Here is a 22,330-nt window from a genome sequence, read left to right as displayed (position 1 = left end):
TCTTGGTACTCATACCTGATACCTCCCACTTTTCCCTGTCAAATTTGATTTTAGTTGTTTAAAATCATTACTTAATTATTAGAAGATTTTTTTGGATCCTGAATCTGCTATTGATTAGCTAATCTTTCTAGCTTCACTGATACATAAATATGATGATCCTGGCTCTGCAAGTCATGATAAGAATACCAGATATACGAACACTAAGGACTGAGTCCCGTGCCGTAACAGGAACCACTTGTCATGCTGGCATTGATCCATTAATTAACACTTGCTAAGTATAGTCATTGACAAAGTTACTTTATTATGTGATATATATTATGTGTATATATATTGTATATACAGTTCTTGCACTTGGCTCAGACATCTCCATCTTGTTCACAGTTGCATATAAGACCTGTCGAATGTCTCTGGCATTGAGATCATTGCTTACTAAGAGAAATTAAACCATACATCCATACAAAATTTGTACATGAATGTTCATACAGCTTTATTCATAATACCTCAAAATGAAAAACACCCACAAACGTTCATCAACAGGTGAATAGATAAACAAAATGTGGTATAGCTACACAATGGAATATGACTTGCAATAAAAGTAACATCCAACAGCATGGATAAATTTCAAAAACAGTACAGTGAGTGACAGAAGCCTGACACAAAAATTTATATACTATATGTTTACATTTATATGAAATTCTAGAAAATTGAAACTAATCTATAGTAACAAAAAGCAGATTAGTGTTTGCCTGGCACCAGGAATTAGAAGGGGTTTGACTGCAAAGGGACACAGAGGAACTTTTGGGGGTGATGGAATGTTCTGTATCTTGATCATGGTGATGGCTACATGGATGTACACATTTGTCAAAATTCATCAGACTACACACTTTAAATGGGTGCAGTTTATTTTTTGTAAATTACACCTCAATAAAGATGATCCTGGGAATTCCCAGCCTTTCCAGTGGTTAGGACTCCGCACTCTCACTGCTGAGGGCCCCTGTTCAATCCCTGGTCAGGGAACTAAGATCCCACAAGCCCCGCAGCACAGACAAAAAAAAAGAAAAAGATGATCCTTTAAAAAATAATATTGCTTATTGCATTCCCTGGATTATCATAATCATCTAATAATTTGATTAAAGAAAAACTTAAATTAGTCTCATTTTTCATGAACCCCTGCTGGGTCCTAGAGATTGCTACATCAATTTCTAAGTACATGTAAATTATTCTTTTAATATGTTCTAGAACATTTCTGAAAATCAATATCAAGTTCACCCAGCCATACTATGTGAAAGCTGTCTTCTTCCCCACTTTGAAAATGGGAATTCTACTTCCCTGTCTCAGTTTTCTGTGACTTTTTATATTGCCAGTTCCCACAAAGAAATAATGATTCTGTCACCTCATTTGCATGCTCTCTTAGTTCCCTGGGATGTAATTCACCCAAATCAGGAGATTTAAAACTTGTTTGGAAATATTTAGTGCTTCTTTCATCTTGGGCTTCCTTTGCAAGGAGACTTTTGAGTTGGAGATACTGTGGGAGAATTTAGGCTGCAATTTAAGGAGCCGCTCGCCGCTTATGAGCCATTATGTTAGCCTCTGTCCGGATGTCTGGCTCCAAGTCTGGTGCGGGCGATGTCTGAGGAGCTTTCTTTGTGAGAGCACCACAATTTCCTGCCTGAGAGTTCAGTATTGATCTGGCTCAAACCACTAACGGATTTTTACTCTCCTTCACTTCTTTGGTGGCAGGAGACAAGGTTACTGATGCCTTTATACTGTGTCGATTTCATATATTCACGTGGAATACATGCACGTATAATGCATGTCATGCTTGGCATCCTATGTTAATGTTACTGAGAATATGTTTCCTCTGTTTCTGCAAAAACATTTTGAGCCTGGAGGAGAAGAGAGAGTGAGGTGACAGTCTGCATTCTGAGCTGACAGCCTCTAGCCTCTATTTCATCCAGTCCTTCCTGGCCCATTGTAGGTCAAGTTACAGATCAGAAGGGAATGCTGGTACATCTGTGACAGGGAGCTATGCGCCAAAGGGTAAGATTTGGAAACCCTGGTAGGTGAGGAGCCCTGTGCCCTCCCTCTTCAGAGCACAGGATAGTAGACAGAAAAGTGGGCGTGGAAAAGTAAACAGTGGATGGAAGAAATCCTTTGTGCTTTGATAGGCATGCCTTTGGAACTGTGGCTTTGACCTTGATGTCCATGGATCACATGATAAAGAGGAGTACTTACCAAAAACTCACCAAAACAGAATAGCCCTTCTTAAAGGGCTCTGGGTACTTCTGTAAGAGAGCTTATTTGTACCACTAGAATACGATAACCCTAACAACAATCCTCCAAAATCCTCAAAGCCTAAAGTACACTGGAAACAAAGGAAGATCACTGTGGCTCCTATGTCAGATTTAGAGATGTGTTCTTTCTGAATCTGGAAAGTCAGAATCACCAAGCACTGTGAGTCTTAGAATCAGTTGAGGGTTGGAAGAAATGTTTAGGTTAATCTAATCTATCCTCCCACCTAATGCAACATCTCTGACGATGATCACCACGCCCCAGATAGATATTTAATGCACAGGAACTCAATTCTTACAAGGCTGCTCATTTCCTTGCTGGAACAGTCCTTTCTCACTCTGAACTGAATGCCCTCCCTGGGTAACTTGTATTCAGCGCTCTTACTTCTGACCTTTGAAGCCATATAGAATAAAACAGTATTCTTTTGAGTCTGAGAGTCATTTAAATATCTGAAGACAGTGATCATGTTTCCCATTAGTTACAGCCTCCCTACTTTAAACATCCCTAGTTCCTTCAATCATTGCTCCTTGATACAGTTTTCAGATCCTGCCCTGGATGCATTTAAAATAACCAATACAACTCTTAAAGTGTGATCCAACCCTTAAACACAGTGTGACTCATTGGCGTGACAGGCACACGGAACACATACTGTACGACACTTCCATTAGAGCAGCTTAACAGTGTTTAGCTTATAGCTGACAGCAAATAGCTGCTCTGGCGTAATTGTTCTTTACTGTGGAGGGGTTGTGGAGTTCACGACCCAGAGACACAACTCCTTAGGCATGGGAGCCTTTGCTAAGAGTATTCAAAATTACCAATCTATTTTAATCTTTTAACAATGATACCGTCAAAGAATGTTTGTTCCTTAAAATGCATAGTGAACCATCTCCTGAAATGTGATGTAGAATAAGATTACTTTAATTAAAATATAGAAATATAAGGAATTTAGAAATGGTGAAATTATATCTACGTAAGCAGATAAGTAAGGTTGCCCGTATATTTGAGTACAGAACATGTTGCTGGGGATCAAAGCCCTGAGGGCATTTCAAAGCTCATGTTACCTTTTTTGTTTCCCTGGGCAACATTCCTCTTTCCATTCGTTGTGATTCTCAAAAACTGCATGGAAGCTGATGGGGGATGTTTGTTCTCTTAAGTTGGGCACTATATTATGTCATAATATTTGTTAGAAGCATTTTTGTTAGAAATGAAGGTCTATATTATTTGCTGAAAGTTCTGGACTTTAGAGTAGCTGGATCCATTTGGGGTTCAGCACATTTCTCATCTTCAGCTAAACATGTTCTGCATGGCATCGCGACACACAGAGATGAGACGCCGTGGGGTAGATGTTGTGGTCCCTTCATCATGTCTCATTATGTAGTTGACTTCACACTACATGAGAATGTGACCTAAAGGGCGAGTTACTTCGCTTTATCTAAGTCTTCTCTTGTTTATGGGCGGCTGATCATTTTCTTCTCCTCTTTGAAATCATGAGAGTGTGCCTGCGGGGGTCTGTGTGCTGGGATTTCTAATGTAGGGGAACGGAGGAAAGGGATTTTTGAAAACATGATTCTGTTTAATCTTTAAATAGCCCTCTCATGTAGACGTGAGAAATGTAGTCTTGACAAAACAAAAGCAAAGTGATCCATTCAAAGTCATAGTTGATAACAGGTAAAGCTAACATTCAAATACACATGTTCCAGAGAATAATTCCCTGGAGGTCCAGTGGTTAGGATTCTGGGTTTTCACTGCCAGGGGCCCAGGTTCAATCCCTGGTTGGGGAACTAAATCCTGCAAGCTGCACGGCATGGCCAAAAAAAAAAAAAGTTCCAGAATCTAAAGCCTTAATTCTAGATGCTATGCGTTATGCTGCTCTGCGTGTCTCCCAAGAGCTGTAGAGGAAGAGTCCAAGTGTTCTTTTGCCCCTCCAAATTTGTGGACATAAAGACAGATATTGTCTTAACTTTTTCACAGGATACATACTGATGGCTGTGCATCCATTCTCCCTGCTTATTCTACTGATACTGATGGCTACCAACCCATTCATGATTTCTACTGATAGGAGCCTGTCATTGTTCGGGGCTGCACTGTGTCCCCAGACTCCTTTACAGCTAGTGTCCATGTGATCCATTTTTGTCCAGTGAAATGTGAGCAGATGTCAAATGGGTGAGGCTTCCCCAAAAGCAACCGCTCTCCTGATAGAAAGGGGGACACTACAAAGGGGCAAACTCAGTGTCTTTCCCTTCACCCTTCTCCTTCTTCCTCTCTGGGATGTGGGCATGACGTGCTGGTGGAGAAGCCATCTTGCAACCTTTGAGATGATAACCGTAGCCCAAAGATGGCAGAATAGAAAGATGAAAGTAACCTGTGTCCCTGGTGGCATCTTGTACTGCTACTCCTAGAATTCTGATTTTCCGTACATTAGAAAAAGTTACTATTACATACAGACCAATGTAGTCCTAACTGATACATTGATTTTCTCCTTACTTCCCTTCCATTTGTGTACAAGCTCCAGACCATGATTAAGAAGAGGGTATTCGAAGCCTTAATTTGGGAATTCATATCAGAGTTGTTCACAGGATACTGTGAATTAAGATGCTTCTCCTCTACCACCCCCAAACCAAAATTTCATTGTACCTCCCACCACCCCCAATGCTGTGGGTGAACACATGCCTGAACTGGGGAAAAGAAAAATGGGATGAGGGGTGAAGAGAGAGAGGTAGGTTCTTGCACTCCGAATTATCAAGCAAAGGTAGTGTGTCCAGAGCCCAGGGTTGAATGCCCTGAAGTCTTCTATATTTCATTTGTATTGAATTTTAGAAGAAAAAGGTATGTAATATGATTTGCTTCAAAATTTTGTTTCTATGGCACTATCCCTGGATATCTTGGTGCATTTTTTTTCAGGTGGAACTATTTAAGTCAAATTTATTTTAGTGTCCCTCAATTCTAAGAAGAATAAGCATATCCTATTTTAAACCACAGGGGAATTGTCACATTAAAATGAATGTAGAATATGTAGAATAAATCCACAAAAATAGATCAGAATCAAGCTTCCTGAGTGCCTCTTATCCAGTATGACCCTCCTATGAGAGGGAATATTTATTCAGCACATTTGTATATCCAGAGGGGATATTTACATGCCTGTAAACAAGAAAATGCTATAAGAGATGAATAATTGTTAAAGTAGCATCTGAAAGTAAAGAGTTATTCATTATGGTCTTTTTTTTTTTTTTTTAGTCTCTGCTTTATAACAAAGTGAATCAGTCATACATATACATCTGTTCCCACATCCCTTCCCTCTTGCGTCTCCCTCCTTCCCACCCTCCCTATCCCACCCCTCCAGGCGGTCACAAAGCACCGAGCTGATCTCCCTGTGCTATGCGGCTGCTTCCCACTATCTATCTACCTTACGTTTGGTACTGTATATATGTCCATGCCTCTCTTTCGCTTTGTCACAGCTTGCGTTAAGGACTAAAGATGAGCAAATGAAACACTGAAGCATGTCTTCTTTGCAAATTAAGATCAAAATTGCTGCATTATCCTTGGTTGCACTTATATCACAATGATAAAGGAGGTTAATGAAATATTCTGTGTGAAGACGAAGGAGAAAAAGAAATTACAGAAAGTGGGCCTGTACTTTTTTTTTTCTTTTTTTGAGCTATAATTTAGAAGACAACTGGGAGTAATGAACAGCTCAGTGGCATAAAGTTGGTCTGCGATGTGTCACCCATTTGGGCATGATGTGGCTAAATGAACTCACCCATGAGCCTGAATGTCAAGGGAGGGGGACAGAGGAGAGAGATGGTGAGGGTACGTACCAGAAGTATTAGCCATCTGTGTTTCTGTCCATTTGGAGAATCCATTTTCAGGGCCTCAATCAGGAAGTCTCTCTTTCCTCAAACAGGAATGAAATAAAATACTCACTCTCTTCTCTGCCATTTGAACAGAGCATATGCTGAATACACAGTGGCAGGAAACCCTGGGAGAGCACAGCGAGTTGGCCTAGGGGATTCAGTCTCCTCTCTTGTCTCCCATTACTTCCTGTCATCATTTTAACTTACTCAACTCTCACCCACCCTTAAATTAATAAACAGATCCATTGCTGTGACTTTGCATTCATCCCCAGCTGCCCCTTATCTCTTTTCTCCCCTTAGCAATGAAACAATTTTTCATTTACTATAAAATTAATACAAAAAGAAGGAAATCCTCCCATTTGCGACAACATGGATGGATCTTGAGGGCATTATGCTAAGCGACATAAGCCAGAAAGAGAAAGACAGATACCGCATGGTATCACTTATACATGCAATCTAAAACAAGCAAACAAACAAAAAATCAAACTCATAGAAACAGAGAATAGAAAAGTGGCTGCCAGAGGCTGGAGGGTGGGGGAAATAGGGAGAGGTTGGCCGAAGTTCAAAGGGTACAAACTTTCAGCTATAAGATGAATAAGGTCTGAGGATCTAATGTAAAACATGGTGACTGTAGTTGATAACACTCTATTTTCTAATTGAAATTCACCGAGAGTAGAACTTAAATATTCTCAACAAAAATAGAAAAAAAGATAAATGTGTGAGGTCATGAACGTGTTAATTAACTAGATGTAGGGAATCCTTCCACAATGGATTCATACATCGAATCACCATGATATGTACTTTAAATATCTTACAATTTTATGTGTCGATTATACCTCAGTAAAGCTGAATTTTAAAAAAAAACAATTTTTTTTAAAAAAGCAATACAATTGTACTATAGGTTTGCAAGATGGTACCACTGGGAGAATTAGGTAAAGGGCACAGGGGAAATCTCTATTATTTCTTACAATGCATGTGAGTCTACATTTATCTCAAAATGACAAGTTTAATTTTTAAAAAGAAGGTACGTGCTTGATACAAAAAAACTTAAACGCTACCTCATTCTAGAGTATGTACACTCCTGCTGCCACTGGTATGGTTTACCTACATCAAAGAATAACTCAGAGATATTTAATTCTTTTGTATGCAAGTTGTTTCCTTACATGTGAGAGAATCAGTTGGTAGACTGAATTAAAGAAGGCCAAAACAGGATTTATAAAAGGCTGGAGAGAGGGGGAGGGAAAACCTGAAGCTCTTCTGGAAATAGGGAATCTCCTTTGCACATTTATGGGGTAAACTGATTGGCTGACAGCTAACGGAGCAGTCACTCTGGGCATCTGGCCTTGGTAAGGGCTTCAAAGAAAACAATTTCATTTGTTTTTGGATTCTCCATCACATTTTGAGGGTCTAGCTGGGGAGCACCCAAGTCGGGTTTTCTAGGTCTGTCCATGGCCTTTCACCAGCACCTGAACCAAAGTTAGGCCCATTCTGCACCATTGTGCACAATAGAATCTCTCCCCAGCGTGGAAGAGCAGGCCAGGGCTGGCTTTGGAATCAGGAGTAACACTTGGATTGCAGCTTGACTCCACCATCCATTCATCGAGAGGCTTGGCCAAATCGACCTCTCCAAGGCTCTATTTCCCCCCCCCCAAAAGAAACAGAGTATTGTTGTGAGAGTTGAATGATACCGTAATGATGGGTCAAGTCCTCTACATGTGCTATGTATTTCTCCTGCTGTCGTCTGTGCATTCAGTATGAGAGATATAAAAACACATAGGGTCAATTTCTGCTTGTTCTTCCCACAAGGAAGTTGAAAAGTTAACATAACTCCTACCTGTTTAATATAGGCCCCATAATTAGATCTGTATTATTGATTACAAAGAGATTTCAGTGGCTGTTTTAAACCCTGGCCGAAAAGGATACTACTTACACAAGGTTTTTTTTTTTTTTTTTTTTTTTTTTTTTGCTGAAACACCATGCACCATTTTTTTAAAAGGAAGCAAAAAAAAAAAAACAAAAACAAAAACGTGCTTCTCCAAGCCTCGAGACCTTTGACCCTCAGGCGAGAGCTACCATCATAGGCACCAGCTGGGTGTCTGGGCCCTGTTGGCACAGCTGACAAAATGTCAGTGCCCGTCATTTCTTCTGGGAGCTCTTGAGAGCTGATTGAGCAGATAGCTCAGTCTTTTCCAGAAACAGTTCTCCCCTACTGCTTTATTGATCCCTGCCAGGTACCTCATTTTTGATCCTTTAGCTTGATGTGGCCAATTCTCCATTGAGTTACAGTGGAGGACTGTGGTATTAAATTGTCCAGCTGGAAACACTCCCGGTCCCACTCCCATCACCTCCCCATTTTGTTTTGAGCTGGCTCTGAAACAGCTTCTCAAAAATGAAGAATTGTCTGTCGTATAGATAACACTTCTTTAATTCCTGGTGTCTCAAGATTAAATTAGCTATTTTGATGGGCTCATATTCTGAGAACACTGTGTTTTTGAAAACCAACCTTTTATCATGCTGGGAGCCATTTGAAAGCTTTGAGTGAATCTTTGCCAGACCTAAGTATTGATCTTTGTGGCAGGAGGTAGAGAAAGAAATGTAGCAGACAGGGCAAACGAATAGGAATTGAAAGGTTAGAGAACACCACTGAGTTCCTCGGTGTGAGGAAAGTGCTGTTGTGAGGAGCAAAATGGGCCAGGGGAGGGATACAGGCACATCCTGGGCTTCGATGATTTTCTTAAAAGCAGCCCTAATGGTTCTCAGTGACCACCAGGGAAGGAACCTTATAAACGTCAGAAAAAAATTCTTCTTACCATCTTCAGTTGACAGTAATCCTCCCTCTGAACTAAGTTTTTGTCTTCAAAGGTTGATTTAGTTTAGGGTGATCAGCTCATTTGACGCTTTGGTCAATGATGTCACGATCTGCATTGTGTTATTGGGGCATCTTAATATTTCCCTCAGTAACAGTTAACAATGATGATAGTCTAGAATAAGGGCCAGCAAACAATGGCCCACCACCTGTTTTTGTACAGTGCCATCAGCTACACTTTCAAATGGTTGGGGAAAAATCAAAAGAATAATATCTTTTGTGCCATGAGAAAATTATATGAAATTCAAATTTCAGTGTTCATAGAGTATTATTGGGACACAGCCATGCTTGTTCACTTACATGTTGTCTGTGGCTACTTTCACACTACAACAGCAGAGTTGAGTAGTTGTATCAGAGGTCATATGGCCCACAAAGTCTGAAATATTTACTATCTGGCCTTTCACAGAAAAATATTTCCTTCCCTTGCTCCACACCAGTGCTGCCCAATAAAACTTTCTGCAGTGATGGAAGTGTTCCATAACTTTTACTGTCTAATCCAGTAGGCACTAGCCATGTGTGGCTAGTTAAATTTAAACTAATTAAAATTCAGTAAAATCTAAAATTTATTTCCTCAGTTGCTCTAGCCACATTTCAGTGTTCAATGGCCACATATGGCTAATGGCTACCATATTGAACAGCACAAGTCGAGGATAATAAATAATCTCTATCAAGGAGCTCCATTGTTTGTTCCATGGAATATATAGACCTCTTTCATTGCTTCTTCCTTTTTCTGCTAACTTTTTAGGGGTCACTTCTCTGCTTCATTTTACAATCAGAGGACAGTAGCTTTCTTAGCTTGGTTACTTCTGTTCAGCAGACCTAAGACAAAGATTTGGTTGCATGTGGTTTATATGGAAGGCGATCCCAGAAAGCATCAGTAGGGGTGTGGGGAAGTGAGATAGAGAAGGGAAGAAAGCCAATTAGTGGTGTGTTAGCAATCCAGTCACCAACGTGGGCAACCGGAACTCAATCCTACGGGGAAACTCTAGGAGATGGTGTAGAATATGCCTCAGAATTATTCCACCTGTGGGTTAAGGAAGCTGGGGCACTTATCTACCAATTCCCCCATTAGTTGTTGGTTGAAGGCTACTTCTGGGGGCATTAGCTCCTCAGCACTTCAGACTGAGTATGCTTTACAACCATAAAACTTGCCCTCAGGCAGAGAGTCACAGGTGTTCATGGTAAGTAGCCCACAGTAAACAGCAGTATTGCCAAGGAGATATGGGCAGGGCACCGATAGCATCTGCTACAGTAAGGCATGGAAGGGCATAGCACAGGAAACTCAAAGTATGGCTCTGCTCCTCTGTAATAGCTTTGGTAAAAGGCTGGTGATAGTCGTTAGATAAAGTTAGTGGCTAAAATTGAGACTTGGGTGTATCTGTAAATGACTAGTGTCCTTTACACTGAAATGTACCTGTAGTAGCACCACCTGACCATGCTCTTTGAGCTCATGGCAACCGGCATTGCTGACACATGTCCTGCTGTGACCACATGGAAATATCCCTACTGGCCAGCCCATGTTCTTTGACAGTTGAACATTGGTTGACAATTGAGCATTGTTTTAGGATCATGCCAGAGGCCAGTACAATATTACATGTACAATATTAGATGACTGACCCAAGAGGGCTAGGTGGAAAGTGGGAACTGAGAAATTAAAAAGTGGTCAAGAAGCCAGGAAAACCATGAAGATGGATTGACCAATCTAGGTGGCCTTGAGAAGTTCCAAAGGTGCTGCAGATGCCTTGGATAGCTTCTGATGCAGTTCTTATGGGCTGGCTTCAACATGCTGGCACCCTGAAGCAGGACAGATGAATGATTCTGAATATGACAATTTAGAACAGCAGTACCCAGCTTGTAATTGATGACAAGAAACAGAGAAATATACTATATACCAAAAAGTCTCTGGGAATTCAATACAAAACCTCAGTGCTAAATATTGGCCTAATTTTGGAGGAGATCAGTCAGGTCATATGTTTCTAATTATGTAGGGTTTTAAAAACTTTTAAAAAATATACATTTTTCAAACTTTCCAAATACAGGCTGTTGCAATTGGGAATCAAATTTTTAAAAAATTTAAGGAGTTAACCACCCTTTCTTCCTGCATCTCTGTAATTGGGAGAAATGGGGTCACCTTTTGTCTTTCTTTCTGGCATGTTTGTGTGCTCAAAGGAACTCTGCCCAGTCTCCAGGTGCTTAGGCTGTGGGCCTAGCATGTGCCTGAAATCCCTTCCTTCTGGGGAGTCAGAAGGACTAAGTCTTTAAAACTATGTTATCACAGTGGAAAACTAGAAAAAAAATCTAAACAGGTCATCAAGTAGATGTGAATAATAATTTTGACAGCTATATAAAGATGTCTCTTCTATTAGGTTGAATTCCATACTAGTTAAGTTAAAGCTAGCTGTTTTAATAGTTAAACGCTATAATCTTGGTGGTTTAACAAAACAAGTTTATTTCTTGATCATAAAAAGTACAGTTGGTACAGGGAGTTGGGGCTAGGGGCCTCTGTGTTCTCTCAGTATTTGGGACCTCAGGCAGAAGAAGTATCTAAAATCTTTAAAACATGGCTTCCAAGATTACTCTGAGCATCAATTCAATCAGCAGATGGTAGGGAGGGGTGAGATAGAGAGAGAGATAGTAAGAGAGATTGCTTGCACAGGAGGAGTTAAATGGCCCAGGCCTGGAAGTGGCATATGTGGCTTTTCTACCCATATTGCATTGGCCAGAACTCAGTCATGTGGCATGACCTAATCACAGGGGAGGCTGGGAAATGTAGTCCAGTAAAGGGCCAGGGGGAAAAGATGAGGGTTTGTTGAATAGCCAGTCAATTTCTGCCACACAAGTTCTATCTCTTTTCTTCTTCCCCCTTGACCTTTCTCTACCACAACTGAGGTATGGAAAAGCCCTTATGCCTGCCCCCCCTGGTTGGGGCAGTGTGTCCCCAGTGGATCTCTTCAAAACCCAAGTTCTAATCTCTTTGCCTTTTCTCTTGCTTTTTAAATTTTGCTAATCTCTCTGGTTTCTGGGAAGAGCCTGAGGACAGGCCAGTGGTGAGGAGCGGAAGGTAAAAGCCACGAATTCTAACTGTGGCACTCTCACCAGAGCCATTGCCGGATCCCTGGCATCACACCCAAAGGTACAGATTCTTGTGGGCCCAAGACCTCAAGCCTGTAGTGATGTGTACTTCCTGCTCCCAACATCCTTGAAAGGACTGGAGGTTTTGTCTGAAGTGACCTGCTCCATTGATAATGCACCTTGTCTTCCAGGGATGGGAAGAGGATTCATTCTTCAGAGGGCACAAACAGCAAATTCTTTTTTCGTCTCCTATGAAACAGAGTAGGAGTGCTGTAAATGCCAAGCAGTATGGATTTTTTAGAATGGTGAGTCACTGCTTCTGGTTTTTTCAAGGCAATTATTCATCCAGTCTGAATCTCTTCAAGATGAGCCATTAAGTCTGTTATATAGACAAAGAGCATGGCTGAGATCGCCAAAAGATTGATTTAGGTCAAATAGTAAAGCTGGAGCAAATAACTTTTAGAAATAGTGCATCTGTTTTGAAAAAAGAATTGAAATTCAGAACTCAAGGGCTGAGACTGCTGGCCAGTGTAACCCTTGGCTTCAATGATCCTCTGGCACCAAAGGTCTGGGTTACATTTGTGGGAGAAGGAATCCAGCTTATGCTTCACTTTCTTCAGGCAGGTACCCAGCTCGTAGAAAATGCCTCCTCAGCTCAAAGCTAGAGAGAGAGAATTAATTAACAGACAACGATATCATGAATATTAAATCTGCAAGTTGTCTAAGGAAGCAAATCCCCTCACCCCCAGTCTTGTAAATACCTCCACTTCTTACAGTTTCCCTATCTGTAGTGTACCCTCCACACACCCCCACCTACACCCTCCTTTTATGCCTACAGTTTTCCTCTGCCCTGAACCACCATCTTTTGGCTCCAAAGTTATGATTCCAGCTTAAGCTGTTCCCTAGGCTTCTTTAAGTGTCCAGAAAATCACTGCCTGTTGCCCTTTGCACACCCTTAATCCTGGTGGGAAAAAAGTCCCCTCTGTTACTTATAAAAACTGGGATTCCTTCCATTTTTTAAACTCTATTTGTTAAAATGGGATGATAAACCATGGCTTGCTGCCGGAAGAAGAGAACGAAACATCCCCACCTTAACTCCTCCCGAAGCAGGCCTACTCCCTAGCTTATGCACATGCCAAGCCAACTAGCAAACAATAGAGCTATTGCTGCCTTGCATGGATCTGTGAGCCCAGGAGCCTGAACTTAATTCATGAAGAATTTTTGTGTTCACTTGAGTGTTGGGAAGTCTGGGATACTTTACATTTCTTGTGCCACCTATGCGCCACGTGGCACAATCCTGCATTCTAGTCCCTGTACATACTATAGGAGACATCATTTGCTCATTGACTTTGGATCATTGATGCCTTTACTTTTTAATGATCAATAAGAAAATGTGTTGCAACTAAGAGATTGTAGAAAATGTCAAGTTTAAATCTTCAGCATCATCTTTAAAGCCTTCAAAAACATTAAATATTATTCCATTTTGCAAGGATTAACTAATTCAAAAGCTGAGTTTGGGAAAGGCAAAACAATGGCACAGATGTTGAAATTCTAGTTACATAGTTAACGCTTTGCGAATGGGATTATACCAGTTTAAGTTCTGACTCCTAGTTTGACCTGATACATCCACCTTGGGCACACATAGTGCAGAGAAGCGGGTGGGAGAAGGTTACATCCTAATGTCAAAGTCATCAGGTACTTGCCCACCCTCCAGTTCAGTGGGTGAAGTTTTTCTTTTTTTAAAATTTTACTTTACTATTATTTTTATTTATTTATTTATTTTTGGCTGTGTTGGGTGTTCGTTGCTGCGTGCGGGCTTTCTCTAGTTGTGGCGAGTGGGGGCTCCTCTTCGTGGTGGTGCACGGGCTTCTCATTGCAGTGGCTTCTCTTGTTGCGGAGCATGGCTCTAGGCGCCCAGGCTTCAGTAGTTGCAGCACATGGGCTCAGTAGCTGTGGCTTGCAGGCCCTAGGGTGCAGGCTCAGTAGTTGTGGCACACAGGCTTAGTTGCTCCGCGGCATGTGGGATCTTCCTGGACCAGGGATCGAACCCGTGTCCCCTGCATTGGCAGGTGGATTCTTAACCACCGTGCAACCAGGGAAGGGCCTCTCAGTGGGTGAAGTTTTAACCCACCAAGCCTGGGTTGTGAATCCTGGAGGCTTGGATTCAGTCTAGTTCTTTGCTCCAACAGTACTTAGCAAGTTGTTATCTGTCAATAAATATCTAGCTCTAAAATTCCACTCTGTGCATCAGTTTTTCTAAGTCATGGATTTTTTTTTCATTCTGCATACTAAACATTGACTACATCCAAAGCTTGGTTTAAAATGACTTCATGGAGTATCTTCTTAACCAAAAGACGTTGACTCATGCCACACTTCTCCATGCAGATTTAGCTTTTTGGTATACTAAAAATGGGCAGAAGTTCTTAGTCTATAAAGCATATGGAGTGTCGGGGTTTGGGAGGAACAAAGCATCTTAGAAGGGCTGTATTCTTCCTACTTTAACACCTAGGGAATGCTTCTTTCCCCTCTAATTTTTCAGCAAACTTTTCTGTCGGTAGAAGTAAGCAAAACCATTCAAGTCAAAACATCATTTGCCTTGGATTTCAAAATCATAATCTCTGTTTTGTTTTATTGTGCGTAGCTAAAACCCTGTGGGTTAGACTTTGTTGCACTGTAAAAAAATAAATAAATAAAAAATAATCTTTGATAAATGTGATGATGAGAGCACACAACTATAAACTCTAGCACAGCCTTTGTGTAAGAAGTTGTTCCCTATTCTGCCCCTCTTCTCATATTTAAAGTAGGAATCATCTTCACCTAGATATTCATTGACACATAACATCTTGCTAAGTATTGTTGGAACAAAGAATTACACTGATTCCAAGCCTCCTAGACTCACAACCCAGGCTTAGTGTGGTAACACTTTACCCACTGAATGGGAGGGTGGACAAATACTTGATGAAATGCTTCTGCTGATTCCTGAGGTGGTTGAAGCATCTCTTTACTAAATCACAGGTTCATGGGCAAAATCTGGAGATGACTAAAACTATTCACAGTTCTGATGGCCAGGATTTTTGGATGTATCTATGGGGGAATTGTGCAATAAAAGTTCCCATGGATATATCTGAGTAAATGATTATGGGTTTAAGGCAAAGCAAAAGGACTGTTGCAACACTGTAGTATTGGGTGGCCACCAGTGGGCTTATTTGGACTGCTAATATTTGTGATAGGGACCAGGAGCTGTGTTTTCCTATCAAAGAAGATGCTGAGTAATTGTTTCCAAACTTTCCCTGCCTCACCTCACCACCCTGTTACATCCCAGATCTTGTGTTTTTATTCTTGTTTAGATGTTTGCTTTTGTTATTATTGTTATATCTGCTCAGGTTCACCCACCCACCTAGGAGAACCCACCAGGTTCCCACAGCAGCCAGAATGGCCATTTAAAAATACCAATAGGAAATCAAAGAGGATGGAACACTTCCAGACTCGTTTTACCAGGCCAGCATTACCCCAATACCAAAGCCAGACAAGGACAACACAAGAAAAGAAAATTACAGGTAAATATCCTTGATGAACATTGATGTAAAAATCCTCAGCAAAACATTAGCAAACTGAATTCAGCAGTACATTAAAAGGATCATACACCATAATCAAGTGAGATTTACTCCTGGCATGCAAGGATGGTTCAACATATACAAGTTAGTAAATGTGATACACCACATTAACAAAATGAAGGATAAAAATCATATGATTCTCTCAATAGATGCAGAAAAAGCATTTGACAAAACTCAACATCCTTTCATGATGAAAACTCTCAACAAATTAGGTATAGATGGAATGTACCTCAACATAATAAATGCATACAGTCGTCCCTCAGTATCCACAGGGGTTTGGTTCCAGGACCCAGCACAGATACTGAAATCTGAGGATGCTCAAGTCCCATAGTCAGCCCTCCATATCCACAGTTCTGCATCTGCAGATTCCACCAGCCCCAACTGCAGATCATGTAGTACTGTATTTACTATTGAAAAAAATCCATGTATAAGGTTGGTAAAAGGGTACAAACTTTCAGCTATAAGATGAATAAAGTCTGAGTATCTAATGTATAGCATTGTAACTATAGTTGATAATACTGTATTGTATAGTTTTTTAAATTGAGATATAATTGACATATAACATTGTGTAAGTTTAAGGTGTACAATGTGTTGATTTGACACATTTATATATTGCAATATGATTACCACCAAAATGTTAGCTAACGTCTCTACCATGTCACATAATTATCTTTTTTGTGTGTGTGGAGAGAACGTTTAAGATCTCATAGCAACTTTGAAGCATATATTGAAATTTGTTAAGAGATATCTTAAGTGTTCTCAGCAAAAAAAAAAAAAAAAGGCAGATATGTGAGGTGATGGATGTGTTAATTAACTTGATTGTGAATACTCTTTCACAATATATACATAGTATACAAGTATCAAGTCACATTTTACACTTTAAATATATTACAATTTTATCCATCAATTATACCTTGGTAAAGCTGAAAAAAATACCAATAGGATCACAACAATCACAGCATTCCCCAGCTTAAAACCTCTCAGTGACTTCCTATTGATCCCAGAATAAAGTCCAAACTCCCTTAGCTCATGAGCAGTTTCCTTCTGGATCAGGCCCTTGCTTACCTCTTTTCTACCTTATTTGTATGCTGCACTCATGCCGCATCCAATTATGGGCATGTTCTCTTATGATTTGCCCATTGAGATTTCCTCCCTCTGAGATCCTTCTTTGCTCCCTTCTCTGTCTGGCTAATGCTTATATGACCTTTAAGACATGACTCAAGCATCACCTCTTACTGGAAGCCTTCCACGATCCCTCCCATCTCCAGACTGAGACAGGTACTCACCTCTGTACCACTGAAGAAACCTCTGCTTACATCTGACCCTATGTCAGAGCCTCTCCCTCATCATACCTCGAGATCTTTGAGTGCAGAGTCTGTTTCTCACCTCAGTGTTCCCAGTGTCTAGCATCCTTCCTGGATCTGAAAGACTTATCAGATTCTTTTGGGAAACAGATAAAGCGCCATTGAAAATAGAGATTCCATACAAGCTACTATATATAAAATAGATAAACAACGAGGTCCTACTGTATAGCACAGGGAACTAGATTCAATACCCTGTAATAAACCATAATGGAAAAGAATATGAAAAAGAATATGTACATGTACCCATAACTGAATCACTTTTCCATACACCTGAAACTAATACAATATTGTAAATCAACTATACTTCAATTAAAAAATGAAAATAGAGATTCCATATTGCATGAGGTTTTTAAAAACATGTAGTGAAGGATAGCATTGAGAAAACTACTCAAATAAACCTGTAACTCAAGAAATAGAGCAGCATCAGCTACCCAGAACACCCTCATCATGCCCCATTTCAGGCATTATTGCCCCAAGATAAGCACTATCCCGCAACTATAAATTAGTTTTGCCTGTTTTTTTACTTTAAATGAATGGAAACATACAATATGTACTCTTTTGTGTCTGGTTTCTTTCACTCAACATTTTGTTTATGAGATCCAGCACAACGATGTTGCGTCTAATTGTAATTTGTTCATTCTCATTTCTGTATAGTATTCCATTGTGTAAACATACCACAGTATATTTATCCAACTATCATCAGGCAGTATTTGCATAGTTTCCGATTTGGGGCTTTTACAGAGTGCTGCGATCCATATTCAGGTTTTAGAGTTCTTCTGTTAGTCACTTATTTATTTTGTTGGTAAAATTACTTTTCCCAAGAAATGCCTTCAGCAATGTCCTTAATTCCAAACTAATCTGCACATTCTTTTACTTGTTGAGTTAATTAGAGCTGGATCAGTGAGGTCAAAAATGGCAGATGAATTATCAAAGAGTTGGTGAGTAAAATCAACCTCCTAGGACAAACATAGCTTAAAAGCTTAAGCAAACAAGCACAATTTTCTACCCCACACATTCTAACATGCAGTTTCCTGTCATAAACATTCATAGTCTCAGGGTTACAAGTCAACAGTCTTTAGAGTTACTAAAACTAACCTTGCAAGATTATAGAAATGCTCTTTGCCCCTTTTCAGTAAACAGCCTTAGAAAGTCAACTATATAATGACCATATATAGAAGTAAAGATTTAGCTTAAATGTTGTGAAAACTTGTAGGTACATATTTGCTTATCTTCTCCCTTATCTGTCTAAGCAAAGGGTAATGGTTAATCCAGTGTTTCGAATTGTCAAAAATGCTTGTGTCACGTCTTAACCTTTCTCCCCATGTTTTTTCATATCCTCCTATTTGAAACTTGTAGCCTCTGATTTCAATGTTTATCTCAGTTGAGCTTGAATCATAGATACTCAGGACTTGTTTTATTATTTTCCATAATGGTGTATATATAAATTTATCTGATAATAATTACTCAGTTTCACTGAATTGAACTGAATTAAATAATGTTTTAGAAAATAGTTAAGAAAGACGCCCACCAGGTGTTCTGATGGTTTCATTGCATTGCCTCTTTTCAGAGATGTAAACTAGGAAAAGGTGGTATGGTTAATAATGATCGACTGTTAAATTAAGGTGAACTCAAACATGACCTTGAGATATCTTGAGCAAGAACCTAATATAGAAGAGATAGAGAAGAAAGGTATGGAAAATAAGAGGGGAAAATACCAGGAGTGTTTCTTTAACACACTGAGTTAGGGTGGCTAGACAAGCCATCATCAGTCATAAGCAAAGTGGGAACATTAGCAGATATGAGAAACAGTGAAAGGATCCCAAGTTAAAACAGGGAAAAGGGGAAAGATCTCTAAGGATAGGAACATATTAAAAGCAAGTAAGTAAACATTTCTGTAATACATGTATGTGGAGGGGACACAGGAATCTGTGAAAAGATTTTCTCTCAAAAAAACTTACGGCAAATCGGTAGAGAGCTAAAGGCCCAGACGGAGCTTGTTGGGTGTCCCAGATGTAAACCCTGAGAGGAGAATTCGCGTGAAACTGATTTATTAGTAGGCGTTCCCAAGCAGGCGAGTGGGAAGGGGGCGTGGGAAGGAAGGAGGCCAAGCAAGAGTGCAGCAGCCAGCAAGCCCACGGAGGGTAACTTGGGCTCAGTCCTGAGGGAGCTCCGCGGACAGTGGAGGTCACACCTCAGAGCTGTCCCTCTCGGGAGCACAGGGACTGGAGTTGCTCCTCCTGGACTGTCAGTCATTGGTCAAGGGCTACCCTGGGGGCACCCCCAGCTCTCTTTGCCCAGGTAAAACCGGATTAAAACTGGGGCAACAGCTCCAAAATCGACAGAGCAAGCAGGATCGGAGAGTGAGACATGAGATGCTCTGTGGCTTTGTCCGGGCCGCTCTGGACGTCTGGGGAAGGCAAGCCAATCTGAACACTTCCTTGGGGCGCTGCAACCTGGAGCTGAGAGAGAGAAACCCTTTGCCCTCGGCTGTGGAGTTGTGATAAGGTAAGCTGGAGCGTCAGTCACCCATGATGCGGTCAAGGGAGCGCTGAGGGCATTCGAGTCCTTAGTTCTATTATTCCTCCCTTTTGTTGTGGTTTGGATTCAGAAATCGATTCTCCTCTTCACTTTATTCTTCAAATATTTACGGAGCTCCTACTATATACCGAGCGCTGCTCAACGGCTGAGGCTGTGGATGTGAACAGAAAAGATAAAAGCCCGCTGCCCTCATAGAACGTACAGTCTAGTGGACAGAAAGCCAACTATATGTGTGAATTGTGAATTAGTTGTTTCCCCCACTACACTGTAAGCTTCATTTTATATATATATGTATATGACAATGTCCTATTGGGACAAGTGCTATGAAGAAAAAAAGCCAGAGCAAGCGGATAGAGTGAAGAGGTAGGTGGTTATTTGGAATAGGGAGGCCTTATTTGAGCGGAGACCTGAATACAATGAGGGTGTGAACTAGGCAAGGATGTGGGCAGGAAACACCGTGGTTCGTGGGATTGTATTTGCGCAGACCTGCCGTGGTCCCCAGGGCTAAGGGGGGTGTGCGTGTTCCTTCTGTGTGCAGTCTTGCCAAGGCGGCTCTAAGCAGGGGTGGGGGGCCTTCGCTGGGCGCTTTGCCTCGCTACTCAGGGCTGAGTGTTTACAGGGCCGTGGCTGACGCCACCCGCTGAGAGGTGACCGTCTAGGAGATTTTCCTTTATGGTCATTTGGATTACAATGTTGGAACTTTTCTTTCCTAGTTCAGTTGTAAAATCAGGTTTTTAAATCTGCTTATGTGCCCTCTTACAACATCAGACTTCCTGGTTCAAGGGTGTGTTCTTTTTGTTTCGGTTTAAATCATGTTTATTAAGGTATCATTGGCATACAGTAAAAAATCACCCATTTTAGGTGTACAGTTCTCTGAATTTTGACAAATACACACAGTTGTGTTACCTGTACCACAATCATGACACACATCATTTCCATTGAAGCCGAATCTAGCCTCTGTATCCCGACAGTGAATTAAATCTCAGAGACAGAGTTTTGGGTGAAGTAGAGAATAGCTTTATTGTTTTGCCAGGCAAAGGGGGCCACAGTGGGCTCATGCCCCCAAAACTGTGCGTCCCAACTTGGAGGGGGTAGTGAGAAATTCTATAGTAATGGTTCAAGGAGAGCGTGATGAGCTCGTGGACATTCTTCTGATTGGTTGGTGAGGTAAGTGGCCGTCAGCATCATCAGCCTTCTGGTTCCAACCAGTCTGGCGTCTGCGTGCTGGTGGGCAACATACTGTCATTAACCGTTAACTTCTCCCACCTGGTGGGGGCTTCAGTATCTGCAAAACAGCTCAAAGATATTGTTCTGTGTGTCCCTTGAGGGGGAACCAGGACCCTGGCCCAAGGCTGCACTACTGTTTCCTTTAACTGTTCTCCCTTGTCTCCACATCCCTCCCTTCCCTAATTAGCATCTGTTTGAACTGCCCATTGGCACTCAGGGAAGGTCGAAGAGGCTGAATGAAGCCCATTTCCTGTAATCAAGAAATGGGGGACATGGAAGGGCTTTTGTGCCCAGGAGCCCCATAGGGCCCTGCTGCGCATCACTGTCACCCCAAGGATGTGTCCTGGAGAACACCTTAGGCCCTTTTTCTTCTCTCTCTCTTTGCTGAGAAGTTGGGGATACAAAGATACACAAGCATGGAAAATAAAGTTAATACTTGAAAACTGAAACTGAATCTTTGCCTGGGAGTTTAAGTTACAGCAGATAAACTATTATATAATTTTTACTAAACATGTTTTTATATTAAATGAGCTGTTTCTTCTAGATACGTAAACAAAATAGTTAATATGTGAAGATTATAATCTTCACCTGGACATTTGAATTGTAGAGCATTGACTTTTTTTTTTTTTTTTTTGCTGGCTCCTTGGAGTTTATTTTCCACTTGGTGCAAGGCACAGGGTTATGGGGTGTCAGGAAGGCTCTTGTGTGGCTTGGATAGTAAGGAGTGGGGTCCTCTCAACTTCCTTTTTGGTGTTTTGCTGTTTTAATATTTAAAAACAACTGCTTCCGCTGGCTGCAGCCCACTTAGTGTCGGGAGGGAAGGGGGGTATCTGATGAGCCTAGTGCCTTGGAAGGAAGCCTGGCAGCTGTTGGGGGCCACTCAGGACGGGGGCCTGCAGTTGGTTTTGCCAGGCTGCTGCTTCCCCACGGCTTCCCGAGCCAGGTCCTAGGTGATCGTGCTGGTGGAGGCCTGGGCAGATTCCGAGTGCTCTGGGGACTGCAACACCGTGGCCATGAACGGGAGAGTGGAGTTCCTGAAAAAGAAGCTAGCCCACCAGTGTCCTGGGTGTGCTTTGGGGAGAGCGGGCTGGTGGGGGATGGCTTTCCCAGGGCACTCGGCACTTCCGCAGGAGCTGTTACTGGAAGTAGCGCCCAGGCGGTGCCGGTAGTAGTCGTGGGTGGCCATGAGTGGGCCGCTGGAAGGCATGGCTCCCATGCTTTTGCCTGTGGGCTGGGGGAAGCCTCGGTGACCAGGGCGCTAGGCCACAGAGCCCATCTGCGCAGGAGACCGCGGGTGGCCGCTCCACCGACAGAGTTTATCATATAATAATGTGAACATGTATGCTTTAAGAATAATTCAACTGTTTCTTCTTGGTAAGAAACTACTATTCAGTGGAAGTGGGATATTCCTTCCAGAATCATCTTGGTTGCAGTGCGTTCAAGATGCTCGCATTCAGATGAGCTGTGGATGTGCTTGTTCCTTCCCTTATCCCCACTCCCTCTCGC

General features: G+C 41.5%; 1 pseudogene across 1 annotated transcript; it reads right to left on the bottom strand.

The window, feature by feature from the left end:
• Nucleotides 1-21,628: 21,628 nt before the first annotated feature.
• Nucleotides 21,629-22,040, bottom strand: LOC307069580 (pancreatic progenitor cell differentiation and proliferation factor-like; annotated as a pseudogene). The gene has a single exon. The product of its transcript is annotated as a pancreatic progenitor cell differentiation and proliferation factor-like (transcript).
• Nucleotides 22,041-22,330: the final 290 nt, after the last annotated feature.

Source organism: Hyperoodon ampullatus (assembly GCF_949752795.1).
Source record: "Hyperoodon ampullatus genome assembly, chromosome: X".
NCBI lineage: Eukaryota > Metazoa > Chordata > Mammalia > Artiodactyla > Ziphiidae > Hyperoodon > Hyperoodon ampullatus.
Note: the sequence above shows the minus strand (reverse complement) of the source record. Positions and strands in the feature narration are given on the sequence as shown.